This window comes from Piliocolobus tephrosceles, chromosome 4 (genome assembly GCF_002776525.5).
Source record: "Piliocolobus tephrosceles isolate RC106 chromosome 4, ASM277652v3, whole genome shotgun sequence".
Classification (NCBI taxonomy): Eukaryota; Metazoa; Chordata; class Mammalia; order Primates; family Cercopithecidae; genus Piliocolobus; species Piliocolobus tephrosceles.
In genome coordinates this window covers 46,538,650-46,555,784 of record NC_045437.1, presented here as the reverse complement: position 1 = coordinate 46,555,784, position 17,135 = coordinate 46,538,650, and positions in this window count along the sequence as shown.

Here is a 17,135-nt window from a genome sequence, read left to right as displayed (position 1 = left end):
TAAAGCTCTATCCCTATGCTCCTCTGAAGTTCCCCTTTCCATCAGGGATTACCTGACATGCTTTTCCCTGGAGGACAGAAACCCACCTTTGGGGGGACTCATGCTATAGAGGCTACAATCCTTCAGAGAGCACTTTCTTTTCAGAGAATTCTAGACGGGAGGAGTCCATTGTACTAATCTGCCCCAACACTTGTTTACCTCGACATTTCCTTCTGGGAGATTTCTGCTATTAAAACATGGAGCTTTGTTCCGGGAAAGAGGTCATCTGCTTGCATAAGAACACTTGTTCACAGCGACAGTCAGACAATGTATTCCTCGAATTTTTCTTCTCCCTGCTTGCTCCAAGGCCAGCGAGGGCTGGTTTTCTTGGCCTTTGGCGCTGAAGGCAAAAAAGCCTGTGGTGTGCTTGCCAGATTCTGCGGCCACAATTGAGCCAAAGCTGTTCTTAAAATGCTCTTTCCACTCCAGCACACGGCCCTCCCACCCCCACTTCCCGTACCCAAGGGAAACTTCTCCCACCACCTGCTCAGCCAAGCCTCTCTTTCGAGCGCCATCTAGCCTGCTGAATGCAGAGGACTTTATCAGGTCATCTCTGACTCATTTCAAATGATTATTTATACCACCTGCATTTATAATTAACAGCAAAGGGGAGTTCTTCAGGAGTTGAAGTAGCAACCCAAAGCAGATGTTAAAGACCCCAGAGAATAGAGGCTGACGGCAGCTGACCTAAGAGAATCACACTCTGTTTAGGAAGAATGAAGTGAGTGAAATGAAGGAGGCTAGGAAAATGAAGATGGCTAGGGAGGAAGCACGAGAGTAGATCCCTATAGCTCTGTGGCTTCAGAAAGGAAATGAATCACTTGGATTTGACTACAGATATTGTGTATAAGATGACAAATTCTGAGAGTTTCCTGAATGCAGGGTCATTTGATTCTCATTCTGGCTCAACCCCATCTCCCCCATGGGAACCAGCCCCAGCAGCCTGTCACCAACCCACGGGCTCCAAAGATAGTGATGGCCCTGGGAGAGGCAGGGCCTCTCTTTTCAGAGTAAACACTGACAAAAACCACTCAAGATATCCATGGTCAGGAGATGATGCTGAGAGTAATTAAAATCAAATTCTGAATCCTTTCCTGGCACCCACATCCCAAATCATGTTCTTATATCCCAATTTTGTGCTTAGAGTTTTAAAAAACTTACTGCTGAATTACTCAGATTGAGTTAAGTTGAAAGGGCCCTGGGCTCAGTCCTAGGAAAGCAAATAACTAGTGTTGTTTCTCCATCCAAGCTCTTACAGCCTTGTTTCCAAACGGCCATGTTCTAGCCATGGAGAATACTGCCCCTGGCAGTAGTGAGTGAGACTGTAAACTTCAGGAATATCTAATAACAACTTATATCTACTGTAACTGGCTTGTGCCAGATATTTTATTAATATATACACAAGCTTCTAATTCTTCCAGATCTAGAAAGTCAGCATTTTCATCTCAATTTTACAGATAAAGAAACAGGTTCAAATAGGATTAGTAACTTTTCCAAAGTCATACAGTAAATAGCAAGGGTGAATACCCATCATGGGTTAGGATCCCCAGAAACAGACAGTGAGACAAGGAGTCATGTGAAAGCACTTCATTAGGAAAGCTTCCTAGGAAAACTGGTCAAAGAATGGGAAAGTGGTACCACAAAGGGGAATAGACCAAGTAAACAGGCAATGTCAGGGAAAGGCCTGAAAGTAAGCTCTGAAGACAATGTCAGTCTTAGAGTGATCCAGTCAGGAGGCAGGACAGTGGGGGTATTTATACTCCTGCAACAGTAGGTCCTTAGTTAAGGACTCCTCCCAGCAAAATGTAAACTTCCAGGTATGTTCCTGCTCTGCTAACATATTGGTTCCAGCAGTCGTTGATGTCATTTACAGCATGGAAATTCTCTGGCTAACAGAAACAGAAGCTGGTTGTTGGGATGAGACTACACAGGTGCTTGCCAATGGTAGAGGGACCCAGGCATGGGTAGAGCACTGACACCAAGAGCTGTCCCAGATGCCCTCAGGTCCAAAGCCCGTGCTTCCCCACTGGCACATGCCCTTGCCACAGACATGGCCAGAAGGTTATAGGCCTTCGGCATCCACAGGCTGCCATCCTGGGGGCAGGGTTGGCATAGGCAGGGCCTATATATAGTGCTGTCTCAGGGGACAAAGAGGGGGCAAAACCCCATCATTCTCATGCCACACAGTCACAGAAAGCCTCAACTTTTAAGCTTGTGGGTATAGCAGAGATAAAATTAGAGGATGGAAAGATGTCACCATTCAATTTTAAATTCCCAGACCCAGACTATCTCTAAGGCACTATAAATTAATATTTTCTATATTTCCTGAAATTATCTTGTAATTAGCCCATTTATATTGTGTGACACTTCCTTCTGTGATGGGCCATTTTTGGTTTATTTTTATAATTAATAGATTATGAACAGAATGTAACAATGATTTAAATCATAATAGTCATGATATTCTGTTTTATCAATTTTAAAATTATATTCTTTTGTTACAAAATTTTTGATGTCTTGTATCAGACCAATATTTTTAATAGTGTTTTTATATATAAAAATCAGCAAAGTGTGAAATTTCTTATTAAATGAATCATTTTCTTAAATGTAAATATTAGAAAGGCTACAATTTTCATTAGCTTGTTTTGGTATCTTTCATTGTTAACACACAGGAAACCTTGATATAAGAAGAGGGAAAATGAGCTCTCTGAACTCCTGAGATAGCTGCAGAGACAGCAGAGTTGATACACAGCCGGGGGACGGCCACATTCCTGGACAGAGAAGAAAGCCCAGGAAGAGGTCAGTCTCAGAAGCAGGAGGTCCTGCATCCATGCAAATGGCCACCACGGCCACAAGCTCTTCAGGAGCTGGGCTCAGAAGTGCAGGAAGGTAACACGTGCCCAGGAAATGTTGGTTGGCTAGATGAAAGGATTAAGCATCCTAAAGACCCATGGATAGTGAGGACGGTTCCAGCCCAGGCAAAGGGCCTTCCAATCTGGAGGGGCTGGGCCAGCAGCCTGATTCATCTAGGTTTAAAGGCAGCAGAAAGCCTGGCTCACAGCAGTGTGAAAGGACTCCAACCTGGGCACTTTCCCCAGCTTCATGGCCTGGGCTCCAAAGGTGTTGATCCCTGACTCTTTATACCCACCTCAGGGGTAGCTGCCTGGGATACTCAGACTCTGCCTTAGACCCTTGAAAGTTGGAGGAGCCCAGCAGTCTGAAGGAATATGCATGCTCTTGACTCCATTTACAGCTGGTCTCCAAACTTTTTCTCGGTATCTGTATTGGGTTTAAAAAAAAAAAGAAAAAAAAAAAATACATTCCCAATATCGGCAGGACAGAATTGTGACCTAGCTCATTGAATTCTTAACCCATGAGGTGATATATATGTAATGGCCTCCAGAGCAGTTATATCAGAATAACTTGATTTCAGTTCTGTTCATCATGTCACTGGCCGCTGACTGAGTGCCAGGCACTGTGCTGGGTTCTGCGATCCAAAGTCAAATAAGACCTATTCCCTGCCGTGGAGAAGCTTATGGTCCTTTGGGGAAAATAGCCTATATCTATAAGGTAAGGACATAAATCAGGAAGTAAAGCCAGGGTTTAGTGATAGGTCACACAGGACTCTTAGGCTGGAGTGAAGCTCAATTCATCCATCTTTAAGAAGATTGAATATCATTATTATCCCAACTACCAAATGCACTAACAGTAGTGGGAATATCAAAGTGGAAAGGCAAAATCTTATTATAAGTGCAATAGGACTGTATTTTTAGACTTGAAGCAAGGAGTTCTGGCTTGGGTGGGAGACTTGGATGGAAGTGAGACTTCATACCATTCTCCACAGAGACCCAAGAGAGGCAAATCCTGAGTCCTACTCTCTAGAGACAACATTCCAGCTTCTAAAATCTGATGTAAAGCTCACAGGGTTAGGAGGCAGGAACAGGGAGGTAGTGTGCATCTACCCCTTTGGTAGGTGAGCTATGCCTTTGACCCTCTGAACAGAACTTTTAGAAAAAGAGCCTGAAGCTGGTGAACAGGTGCAAAATTACTGCCAGGTAGAAGGAATAAGTTACAGGGTTCCATAACAATGTAGGATAACTATAATTAACAACAATTTATTACATATTTTCAGATAGCTAGAAGAGGGAATTTTGAATGTTCCTAACACAGAGAAATGACATGTGTTTGGGGTGATATATGCTAATTACCCTGATTTCATCATTACCCATTGTATACATGTATCAAAATATCACACTGTACCCCCAAAATATGGACAATTATGTCAATTAAAAATAATAACAATAAGGCCAGAAACAAACAGTTAAGTCACCAACTATATTTTCCTTCTTAGTGAATTGATCTTCAGTAAGACTTTTTCCTTTTTCCCTTCTACCACCCCAACCCTGCTCTCTCTGTTTTCTTACCCAAGCTTGTGCCCTCTTGCTTTATGGGTGTTGCTATCCTCTCAGCTCCTGCCTGTACCAACTGCCCATTCAGCCTCTTTCTCATGCCCCTTCCCTGCAAGAAAACTGCTATAGCTGAATGTTTATGTCCCCCAAAATTCAAATGGAGAAATGTAATCACAATGTGATGATACTACTAAGTGGGGTCTATGATCAGGTCATAAGGGTGCAGCCCTCATGAATGAGATTAGTGCCCTTGTAAAAGAGGTTCCAGGGAGCTGCTATGCCTCTTTTACCATGTGAGGACACAGCAAGAAGGCATCATGTATAAGGAAGCAGGCTTTCACCAGACACTGAATCTGCTGGCACCTTGATTATAGACTTCTCAGCCTCCAGAACTGTAAAAAACTAATTTCTGTTGTTTATAAGCCACCTAGTTTATAATATTCTTTTATAGTCACCCAAATAGACTAAGACAGAAACATTATCCAAAAGCATTGGAAGCAGAATATGCAAAGATAGTCCCATCACTTCTCAGATAGAAACCCAGTCCCATGAGTGTTGGCCACTTCAACTGGGGAGGCTAAGTCTGGCTCAGCTTTGAGGAGGTGGTAAACAGCTTCCAAGTAATGGACTGAATATCTGTGTCCCTCAAAATTCATATGTCGAAGCCCTAACCCTCAATATGATGGTATTTGGAGGTGGGGCCTTTGGAAGGTAATTAGGTGTAGATGAGATCACAAGAGTGGGAATCCCATGATGGGATTAGTGCCTTTAGAATAAGAGGAAGAGAAACCAGAGCTTGCTCACTCTATTTCTCCCACCTCTCCTTTTCTCTCTCTCTCCTCCTTTCTTTCTCTCTCTCTCTCTTTCTCTGCCATGTGAGGCAACGATGAAAAAACAGCAGTCTACAAGCCAGTAAGAAGGCTGTCACCAAGAACCCAACCATGCTGATACTCTGGTCTTGGACTTCCCAACCTTCAGAACTGTGAGAAATAAACATCTGTTGTTTAAGTCACCCAGTCTATGGTATTTTGTGATAGCAGCCCGAGCTGTCCAAACACAGGTTAAAATGGCTAAAACATTATGCAGTTTTTTACTCATTTTATTTTTCAAAATCCTCCCTCATTTAGACCATCTTTCAATTAACTTGAAAAATGACTCTTTATTGTGCTGTTACATATTTGCCACACAGAGAAAGTACAAACTATGGAGCAAAGAACTGCTAACTATTACCTCCATTCTGACTCTGGCAAGAGCAATGTTTCGAGGTAGTTCTGTCTATTAGCGGTTCTCATAATGGGTTTCCCTATCATATAATCAGAATTCCTTGAGATATGAACTATTCAGATTCTTGTCCTACCCTCCCCTGTCAGGGGAGAGTAGGTGAATGAAGGTAAATTTTTTTTTTTTCCTAATTGACATTTGGAACTCATTGCTCTGGAGAATGTAAGTTGGAATTGCTTTTCTTCCCAATTTAGAAATTATCTAGTTTTCCTCAAGTCGTGAATATTCAGACTCTCTGAAAGCCTGTGTTTTCCCTCCAAAGGGAATGACACATTGGCCCCCACTCCACCGCACACACAGTTGCCTCCCTCCTCCTCTGTTCACAGCCAAGCCCATGGCACATTGCCCAGCTGGTGAGCACGTTCTGGCTGCCCAACAGCTCTTCAGTCATCTCTTTAAAATTCATTATCCAAATGTGCAGAAATGATCATTTGGAGTTGCTATCATATTTCTCTGCAATGTGACACTCCTCCGACAGGATCATGTGTGGAGAAAACGTGCCCCTTTGACAGAGATGCTATTTCAGCGGGGTGTCTTCTTTCAAAGGGATCTCACTTTATCTGAACTATCAAATTGTTCCCAGTTCCATAAAAGCAGGGCAGCTATTGTGATGGAAATTTACATACACAGTATAAATGCTGAGCTTGTTTGTTATTTGAAAGAAGCTGCTAGAGACTGAATAGATCAGGTGTGTCCTGGTCCTTCCTTCAGGCGGTGGATTCAAAGGCTGATCTTAGAGCAAATCCCTCCCTTTTCCTTATTCAGGTTACAGAGACCACCGATGAGGAAGCATGTGCCACCTACCAGCTGAGCACAAGTACCCAGTCTCCTCACCCTGTCAGCGTGTGCAGCTCCTGCCTGGCGTTGGGTGCCTGGGTTCCCAATGCTTCGGCATATTATTTTTCTCTATCCCCTGGGAGAACTCACTGCCCCTCTTTCAAGTACAATAACACTTTTTTTGGTATTTACTTTTCCCACTCCATACCTGGCCTTCTGTTCCCATAGACCATATTTCATAAAAGATAGAAAACTCCTGGTTCACTGGAGATTAACTATATAAAATCTAGTCTGTGGGCCGCAACCTGTGAGTCATTCTTGATTGAGAAAGTTTCTGAGTGGTCACCTCAGAAAATAAGAGTTTTCTAAATCTGGTTAGAACTTAAAGTCACAGCAGGAATAGAAAGGGTGTTAATGCATGAAGCACCAGCATTTTAAACATAGTAAAACACTCAAGGGCATTTTAAACATAGTAAGATACTCAAGGGCATTTTAAACATAGTAAAGATACTCAATTGTGAGCACAATTATGGCTTTAAGGGATTTCTGAGTCATGTATTCCTATTTCCAAAACTTAAAAACAATTATACATGTAGGCCCAAGTATAAGCCATACTGCCCAATGTCTGTGAGCAAGACAGCAACATTTATTTTTCTCATAAAACACAAATGGGAAAAAATAAATTAGAGGCCACATACAGCAATGAGCAATGGACTCAAAAGATCAGAGTTCATATCCCACCTCCATCAGGATTTGTGTCCTTTCACATGTCATTAATCCACATGTATTTTTTAATGAATAGTATTAGTGGAAAAAAAAGGCAGACAGAAAGAGACTTTAGGAACTTCACTGAGTACCACATTTATTAGATAAAGAAACTGGCCACAAGAGAGGTTGACTGACATAGCCAAGGGAACCCAGAAATTTTTAGCATAGAGGGCCAAATCCCATTCTGACTTCTAATCACTGATCTTTCTCACTGTGGCCTCGATTTTATCACCCCTTACATGGAAACATTCATGTTTATTCTACCTACCTCATAAAAGTCTTAGAAAAATCAAAGATAATATGCGGTTTGGATTGAATTATCTCTAGAGAGGTATTTAAAAGAACCAGCAATGTGCTGGTTCTTTTATAGTTTTCCTTATCACAATGAATGGCACCACCATCTATTCTGTTATATAAGGTAAAAGTCTTGACACTTTCCTTTCTCTCGTTCTCAAATCCAAACCATCACTAAATCTTACTGAGCCACCTTCTCAAGGCATCTTAAGTCTGTCAACTTTTTGCCATCTTTTTAAAATTGTCTTTGTCTAAGTATCAGTGTCTCTCATTTGGACTACTGAAGTAGCCTCTAGATTGGTCTTCCCTCACCCATTCTTATGCCTTTAAATGAATTCCCAAAACAGATCCAAGAGGGGTCTTTAAAAATACAGTCATAGTCATGGCCGTTCCTGTTTAAAATCCTTCACTGACTTTCCATTGCTTCTAAAATATAAGCAAAATCTTAGCCCATTTGATACAGCAGAAAAAAAGAAAATACTTAGCAATACATTTAATGAAAGAAACATAAAACTTATTCTCTGCAAACTATGAAACACTGAAAGAAACTAAGACCTCACTAAATGGAGAGATAGCTTATGTTCATGAATCAAATATGTGATATTGTTAAATAGAAATACTTTCCAAATTGATCTACAAATTTAATGCAATTCCTATCAAAATCCTAGCTGGTTTTTCTATAGAAACTGACAAGCTGACCTTAAAATTCATATGAAAACTCAAGAAACTCAAAATAGCCAAAATAATCTTGCAAAAGGGGAATAAAGTAGAATTTACACTTCCTGATTTCAAGACTGACTACAAAGCTACCATAATCAAAACAGTTTGGTAATGGCATAAAGATAGATATATATGTTAATAGAATAGGATTGAGAGTCCAGAAATTGACTCTCGCATTTATAGTCAGTTGATTTTTAACAAAGGCGCCAAGACAATTATAAAGGAGAAAGAATAATCTTTTCAACAAATAATGCTGAGACAATAATATACACATGTAAAAGAAAGATGTTGGACTCCGTTCTCATAAATATACAAAAATTAAATAGATCATAGACCTAGTGTAAAAGCTAAAACAACAAAATTTGTAGAAGAAAAGCATAGGAGTAAATCTTTATGACTTTGAGTTAGGTAAAGCCTTCTTAGATATGACACTAAAAGCACAAATGACAAAAGAAAAAGCACAAGTGACAAAAAGAAAAATTTTGACCTCATCAAAATTAAAAAACTTTTGTACTTCAAAGGGTACCATTATGAAAGTTAAAAGAAATCCACAGAATTGAAGAAAATATTTGCAAATCATATGTCTGATAAAGAACTTGTGTCTAGAATATGTAAGAACCCTTACAATTCAACAATTTTAAAAAATCAGATTAAAAATGAGCAAAGGACTTGAATAGACATTTCTACAAATATTATAAACAAATAACCAATAAGCACATAAAGAATATTCAACATCAGCCATCAGGGAAATCCAAATCCAAACCATAATAAGACATCACTAACATTTATTTTTTGACTTTTTGATAATAGCCATCCTAACAGGTATGAGGCGATATCTTCCACTAGGATGCATATTTTTAAAAATGATGAACAATCACAAGTGTTCCAAGAAGGTGGAGAAATCTGAGCCCTCATATATTACTCATGGGCATGTAAAATCATACAGCCACTTTGGAAAACAATCTTGCAGTTCCGTAAAAGTTTAAACATAGAGTTACTATGTGACCCGGCAATTCCACTCCTAGGTCCATACCCAAAAGAAATGAAAACATCTGTCCACACAAATATTAATATATGAATGTTCACAGAAACATTCATAGTAGCTAAAAGGTGGAAGCAACTGAAATGATGAATGAATAAATAAAACGTAGTATATCCATGCAAAGGAATATTACTCAGAAATAAAAGAAATGAAGTACTAATACATGCTACAACATGGATGCATCTTGAAAAAATTACCTCAAGTGAAATAAGCCAGATGAAAAAGATCATATATTATGTGATTTCATTTATATGAAACGTCCAGAATAAGCAAATCTATTGAGACTGAAAATAAATTGGTGTTTGCTTAAGGTTAGGGAAGACATGGGTTTGGGAGAATGGGAAGTGACTTTTAATAGATATAGGATTTCTTTTGGGAGTGATGAAAATGTCCTATAATTGATTGTAGTGATGGTTGCCCAACCCTGTGAATATACAAAAAGCCATTGAGTTGTATATTTTAATGGTTCAATTTTATGGCATGTGAATTCTGTCTCAATAAAGCTGTTGTTTTTTTTTTTTCAGTAGCTTAGCCTGCAAGACCCTGCACAATGTGTCTCTGAATGATCATTTCAGCCGCATCTCCCTGAATAGGTCAATGACTCCTTTATATATGTCCTCATAATACCATGTACCTCTCCATTAAATCATTTCTCATGGATACAATTGTGCATTTGTTGTCATGGTTCATTAATTTTTGGTTCCCCTACTAGGCTATAAATTCAATGAAAATTGAGACAGTGTAAGTTACAAATGTAAGTATTCATTAAGTAATAACCATCCTATATCCAGTGTCTAGCATGGTGTCTGGCAAATAATAAGCACTCAATAAATACATGTAAAGTTAGTGAAAGAATGAATTACAGAACTGTCCACAGACTGAATATTGGGCTCATGGGTAGCAGAAAAGAAGCTCTTTGCCATCTGTTATACTGCATCCTTAAAATGATACCTTAGAAGTAATAGTGAAGGTTCAGAGTCTAGGGCTCTCACAGAAGAGAAATGGAGATCATCTCAATGTTTCTATAAATGTTGTGCCCTGTGTGGTGGAGACATTCATTCATTCATGTAATAAGTAGCTGCTGAGAACTTACCATATGCCACCCACTGTGTTAGGACCTGGGATACTGCAAGAAGCAAAAGACAAAAGTCCCTGCCCTTGTGACTCCAGTCATGTGGGAGATGGGTATTAAGCTAATACACAATAAATGACTAAATCATTTCATGTGTAGGAAGGTGAAAGTCCCAAAGAAAGGAAAAATTGAGCATTAGGTAAAGGGAATCAGGAGTGCCAGTAGTAGGTGATGAGTTTCCACTTAATAAGATGGTTGGTCAGGGCTAGCCTTCAGTGTGGGCTCTAATGACCCCCACTTTCTGGTCTTCACACACTGGGGTAGTCCCTTGCACCACTGTGTCAGAGTTGGTCTGTGTGGCCAATAGTATATGGCAGAAATACTGATACATCATTTCTGAATCTAGGTCATACAATATAATGGCCTCTGCCTTTCTCTTGGGTCACTAAATCTAGAAGCAGCCAGCCACCATGCTGTGAGAAGGGCCCACATGGGGAGGCACTGAGGCCTCCTGTTAACAGCCAGTGGCAGGAGCTTAGAGGACCCTCCTGCCCAAGGAACCCTTCAGATGACTGCAGCCTGGATGGCACCTGGACTGTGGCTTCCTGAGAGACCTTGAGGCACAACTACTCATCCGCTCCTTCCAAATTCCTGATCCACATTAACTGTGGGATAATAAATGTTTGTTGCTTTAATCCACTAAGTTTCAGGATAATTCTTTACACAGCATATGCAGGGTGGGCCTCATTATGAAGCTGGCGTCTGAGTGAAGCTTTAGAGAGGAAATTAGCTATGTCGTTGTCAGGGGAAAGGTGTTACAGGCAGAGGAAACAGCTGGTGCAAAGGCCCCAGGAGGGAACATGCCTGGTGGGTACAATCAGCAGTAAGGTGGCCAGGAATATCTGAGAGGGTGACTGGGAGGTGATGCAGTCAGAGACACGATGGAGACCTCATGAGCACTGAAATGACTTTGACCTTCACTCTGAGTAAATGGGACAGCCATTGGAGGGTTTTGTTTTATTTTTTTCTGAGACTGAGTCTCACCCTATTACCCAGGCTGGAGTGTCACGGTGTGATCTCGGCTCACTGCAACCTCCGCCTCCCGGGTTCAAGTGATTCTCGTGTCTCAGACTCCTGAGTAGCTGCAATTACAGGTGCGTGCCACCACACCTGGCTAATTTTTGTATTTTTAGTAGAGATGGGGTTTCACCGTGTTGATCAGGCTGGTCTCGAACTCCTGACCTCAAGCGATCTGCCCGCCTCAGCCTCCCAAAGTCTAATGCATATGACTGAAAATCCCTTCTATAAGAGATGTGGAGAGCTGGGGTCATGTCACATTTACTGTTGTACCCACATCAGGTCCTGGCACTGGGTAGGTGCTCAGTTTACGTGTCATGAATGAAGTAATTACTCACATTGAAACAGGGGAATAGCCCACCCAGGACCCAAGGTCCTGCCTCTGCACTACCCAAGCTAACCCATCAGGACTTGGTGATGTGCAAGGCTCTGGGAAGAATGCAAATCAATGAAAAAGCTTGGTTCCAGTTTTCAAGGAGGACATCACCTTTTTGGAGTGAGGGGCAGGCACACATGTAATGGGAAAGGATCAGTCCGGCAGAATATAAAGCGGTCGTCAAAAGGCAGGATTCCTGGAATAAAAGTGTGAGCTGGAAGAGCAGAGTCTGAGCTCTGTCCTTTGTGGAATTTTAAAAAAATTGTTCTCTAAGTTTTAGGACCTGTGTGCCCAGGAAGATGAAAATTGTTGAGTAGGGTTTAAAGAGAGAATGATCTTGAATTCTGGACAACAGCATTCTGTTGGAAGAAGATAAGGAGGCCAGTGGGGCAGGCAGATTGAGGAAGGGAAGGGGATCAGGAGAAGGCGTCAGAGACAGAAGGTTGCAGGTTGCCAGACTGACCTTTTAGGTCAATATAATGACTGTTTTTTTACTCTGAGTGACTTGGGGAGTCAGCAGATGATTCCGAGCAGACAAGTGACATGCTCTGGCTTCAGTAGGGTAGGGAGAAGGGAGATCAGTTAGGAAATTCTGTGTAATAACCTAGGTGAGAGAAATCAATGGGTCAGATCAGGGTAGTAACTCTGGAAGTGGTTAGAATAAAACGCCATCCCCATTGTGCCATAAATAACAAGTAGTAAGGGCTTATATGGAGCCTACTGTGAATAAGGCTTATACTAACAAATTCAGCCCTCACAACAACCCCATGAGGTAGGCACTAATATTGCCATTCCCATTTTACAAATAAAGAGACTGAGGCACACAAATATTAAGTAGCTTGTCCAAGGTCATATGGCTGGAAAGCAGCAGTTTCAGGATTCACCTCCAGAAAACCTGACTCCATGTATGATTTATGACATTTGTCATTTCCACTGCCTCTTGTGCCAAATCTGGCAAATCTGGCACTGCCAGATTTGGATAAGACCATCTAATCTGTGTCCTGGGCTCCCTCCACGTCTCTTTAAGCCAATACAAAGCCTGGGTTTCAACCCAAGGGGATAAGTATATGAAGAGAAAGTACACTGGGTGAAGGCAATCAGTGGCAGGTACACAGTTCTACAATGAGGTAGAACTGGTTCCCCAGCCCTAATGACTCCATAAGCAACTAATGAGTTATACAAACACAGGCTCAGTCAAGTGATGCCTGTGAGATTTGCACTTTCTCTCTCTCTCTCTCTCTCACACACACAGACACACACACACACACACATTCATACACACATACACATTCACGTTCACCTGCTGCACATTAGAATTTTGCCACCCACCTTTACCAATGGACCTGCCATCAGAGAATTTTTTTTTTTCTTAAAGCAAGGATCTGTGGTTGGTTTGCAGCTGTCAAAGGGTCAGGTTTGTTGGCAAGCATTGAATAGAGCGCACACTCTGGGATCCTGGCATTATTGAGAGCTGGGCCACGTGACTGTTCTCTCCTGAGGGGTGTGTGTGTGTGTGTGTGTGAAAGAGAGAGAGAGAGAGAGTGTGTGTGTGTGTGTTTGTAGGGGAGAGGGTTGTGGGCAGCAGGGGCCATGCCACCAGAAGAGTAACACATAAGGAAATGAATCCACACATCAAAGACAAGAAATATGGGTACACTAATTAGGAAAACACAGAGTCATTCTGAAGTGGGGGTAGAGATCATGTTACTCTTTCATGTGAAGCCAAAAAGAACTTAAGACTGCATTGATTGTGCCTGAAAAACAGCCACAGTCACACAGGAATCAGGTAAGTGCGAACACAGCAGCAGGAAATGCTGTATTTCTGGCCTCAGTGCCCCATTTACACCCATATAATAGGTCTGGGACCTCAGTTAGGATCTGCCTCGCCTTGGGAAGCTACCACCTCCATAGATCCCCCCTGAGCCCACACAAAGCCTGATGAATCCTATTGGGCAACTCACTTAAAAAGATCCAAGTACTTCCTTAAATAACCCCATTCACCTCAAGAGAACCGGAAGACGGTCCTTCTTGACCATCTGCCATGGCACAGAAATGCTGGGGCATTGGGGAATGATCTCAGAAACACTAGTGATGCAGGGAAAGGACAAGAATGAGAGACACACACAATGAAGAGCACATGAGCATGGAAACACCTCCCAAAATCTGACTTTTGCTTCCAACCCAGGGGTCCCAGTCAGATACTGTCTGTTTTTAATATTTCACTTAAAGCAAGAGGTAAGGAAGGAGTTCTAGGAATGGGACGTTTGGATCACTAGTGAAGAGAGGAGTTGTAAAGAAGATACTGACCTTTAAGTGTTTGCAATCTTTTCCAACCCTGCCTGGCTACACTCTAAAAGGAAGATACCCAGGGATCTTCCTGGCAGCTGTTCTGCCTGTGAGTGTTACAGAGCTGATGGAGTTAAAATGGACACAGTGAAACCAAATTGGAGAAGAATGAGAGCTGGCAGATTCCCATTGATTGGATAGAGAGGAAATGAACAAGAAAAAGACATCTGATAAGGAGGGGGGGAAAGGAAAAGAGGAGGAACAAGATCCTACTTCTGTCAGCTGAGTTAAGGACTCCAATGCAAGGGGCAGAAGAAAGGACTTTGGAAGGAGCTACGGCATGTGTGAAGGGGGTGAAGGTGCAGGAGACAGAGGAGAAGTTATGCTTTGGTGATGAAACTAATATCCTTTGGAAGGATTTTTTTGAGGTGAAGACATAAGTGTTTTGTTTGATTTGTTTTCATTGTTTAAAAACTTCAGCAAACATTTAAATTGCTTTTTAATTGGTTTCCATATTGGATTGATTGAACTGGGAAGAAGCCACAAAGCAATTTTATTAGGGTTTCGTTTCTTTTTAAAATACATGACCTTAGAGATGAGGGGGTGAGAGCCAAGGTTAAGTCTGGTTTCACAGTTAGTTCCCAGAGATCTAGGGTTCTTTGGGGCATCCAAATAGAGAGGGGTCAGGGAAGGCCTGAGTTCCCAGAGATCTAGGGTTCCTTGGGGTATCCAAATAGAGAGGGGTCAGCAGGCAGAAAGGGAGCCTCCCCTTCTCCATTTCAACGGGAATAGCTCCATTTTTTAACATCTATTTTAAAGACCAAATGGAATGCAGTATAAGATTTTCTTTGAGAAAAAGAAGATTCCTCTGCTAAATTCAAAAAACAAGTTCATCTCACTTATCAACAAGTAAACTGAGCCCTGGAGTTTGTGGCTTGCTCAAGCTCTGGCTGTTCAGTTCTTGAGGCAGCACCAATTCCAGGCCAGCCTCGCCACCCACGTCTCTCTACTACACATTCTCCTGCTTCTGGACACGCACATATTTCAAACCCATCACTGTGCTCTGCTCCTCATCTGGGAGCAGACAATTTAGGGAATATGAAAAAAAAGCAACAAAATGCTAAAGCCTAGAGAGAAACTATTCCCCAAATATTACATTATAATATATACAAATCCCACCATGCCAGCTAGAACACCAGCTGCTAGAAACAAAACGTGCACAGCTACCCAGCACCTTGCCTTTACTCCTAGAGCAGTACAGTTTTGGTTCTATGTCTTTTTTGCTTTAATTCTAAACTCAGTCACAATTTTCTTCAGACGATTCCCTGCCAGCACCCTGTGTAGCCACATCCTGGAAGTAAATGGCGGACTTGCTGTGCTCCCTGGTTAAGTGCTCAGCTTTGCCTCCATCCATGTCCACCAGCACTTTACAGGCACCTACAGACTCCTTTCTAATGTCTCAGATCCAGCAACTGGCATCAACCAAATTTCATGGAAGCTACTTTCCTTTCCTTTTCTTTTCTTATTGAAAACAAACAACAAAAACAGAGAGTTGATAAAACAGACTTTCAACCGACAAAGATCAAAAGAGACAAAGAAGGCCATTGTATAATGGTAAAGGGATAAATTCAACAAGAAGAGTTAACTATCCTAAATATATATGTACCCAATACAGGAGCACCCAGATTCATAAAGCAAGTCCTTAGAGACCTACAAAGAAACTTAGACTACCACACAATAATAATGGGAGACTTTAACACCCCACTGTCAATATTAGACAGATCAACGAGACAGAAGGTTAACAAGGCAATCCAGGACTTGAACTCAGCTCTGCACCAAGCAGGCCTAATAGACATCTACAGAACTCTCCACCCCAAATCAACAGACTATACATTCTTCTCAGTAACACATCGCACTTATTCTAAAATTGACCACATAATTGGAAGTAAAGCACTCCTCAGCAAATGTAAAAAAACAGAAATCACAACAAACTGTCTCTCAGACCACAGTGTGATCAAATTAGAACTCAGGATTAAGACACTCACTCAAAACTGCACGACTACATGGAAACTGAACAACCTGCTCCTGAATGACTACTGGGTAAATAATGAAATGAAGGCAGCAATAAAGGTGTTCTTTGGAACCAATAAGAACAAAGACACAATGTACCAGAATCTCGGGGACACATTTAAAGCAATGTGTAGAGGGAAATTTATAGCACTGAATGCCCACAGGAGAAAGCAGGAAAGATCTAAAATTGACACCCTAACATCACAATTAAAAGAACCAGAGAAGCAAGAGCAAACAAATTCAAAAGCTAGCAGAAGGCAAGAAATAACTAAGATCAGAGCAGAACTGAAAGAGATAGAGAAACAAAAAAATCTTCAAAAAATCAATGAATCCAGGAGCCGGGTTTTTTTTTTTTTTTGAAAAGATCAACAAAGCTGATAGACTGCTAGCAAGACTAATAAAGAATAAAAAGAGAGAAGAATCAAATAGATGGAATAAAAAATGATAAAGGGGATGTCACCACCGATCCCACAGAAATACAAATTACCATCAGAGAATACTATAAACACCTCTACACAAACAAGCTAGAAAATCTATTTAGCAGAAATAGATAAATTCCTGGATACATACACCCTCCCAAGACTAAACCAGGAAGAAGTTGAATCTCTGAATAGACCAATAACAGGCTCTGAAATTGAGGTAATAATTAATAGCCTACCAAACAAAAAAAGTCCAAGATCAGACAGATTCACAGCTGAATTCTACCAGAGGTACAAAGAGGAGCTGGTACCATTCCTTCTGAAACTATTCCAATCAATAGAAAAAGAGGGAATCTTCCCTAACTCATTTTATGAGGCCAACATCATCCTGATACCAAAGCCTAGCAGAGATACAACAAAAAAAGAGAATTTTAGACCAATATCCTTGATGAACATCAATGCAAAAATCTTCAATAAAATACTGGCAAACTGAATCCAGTAGCACATC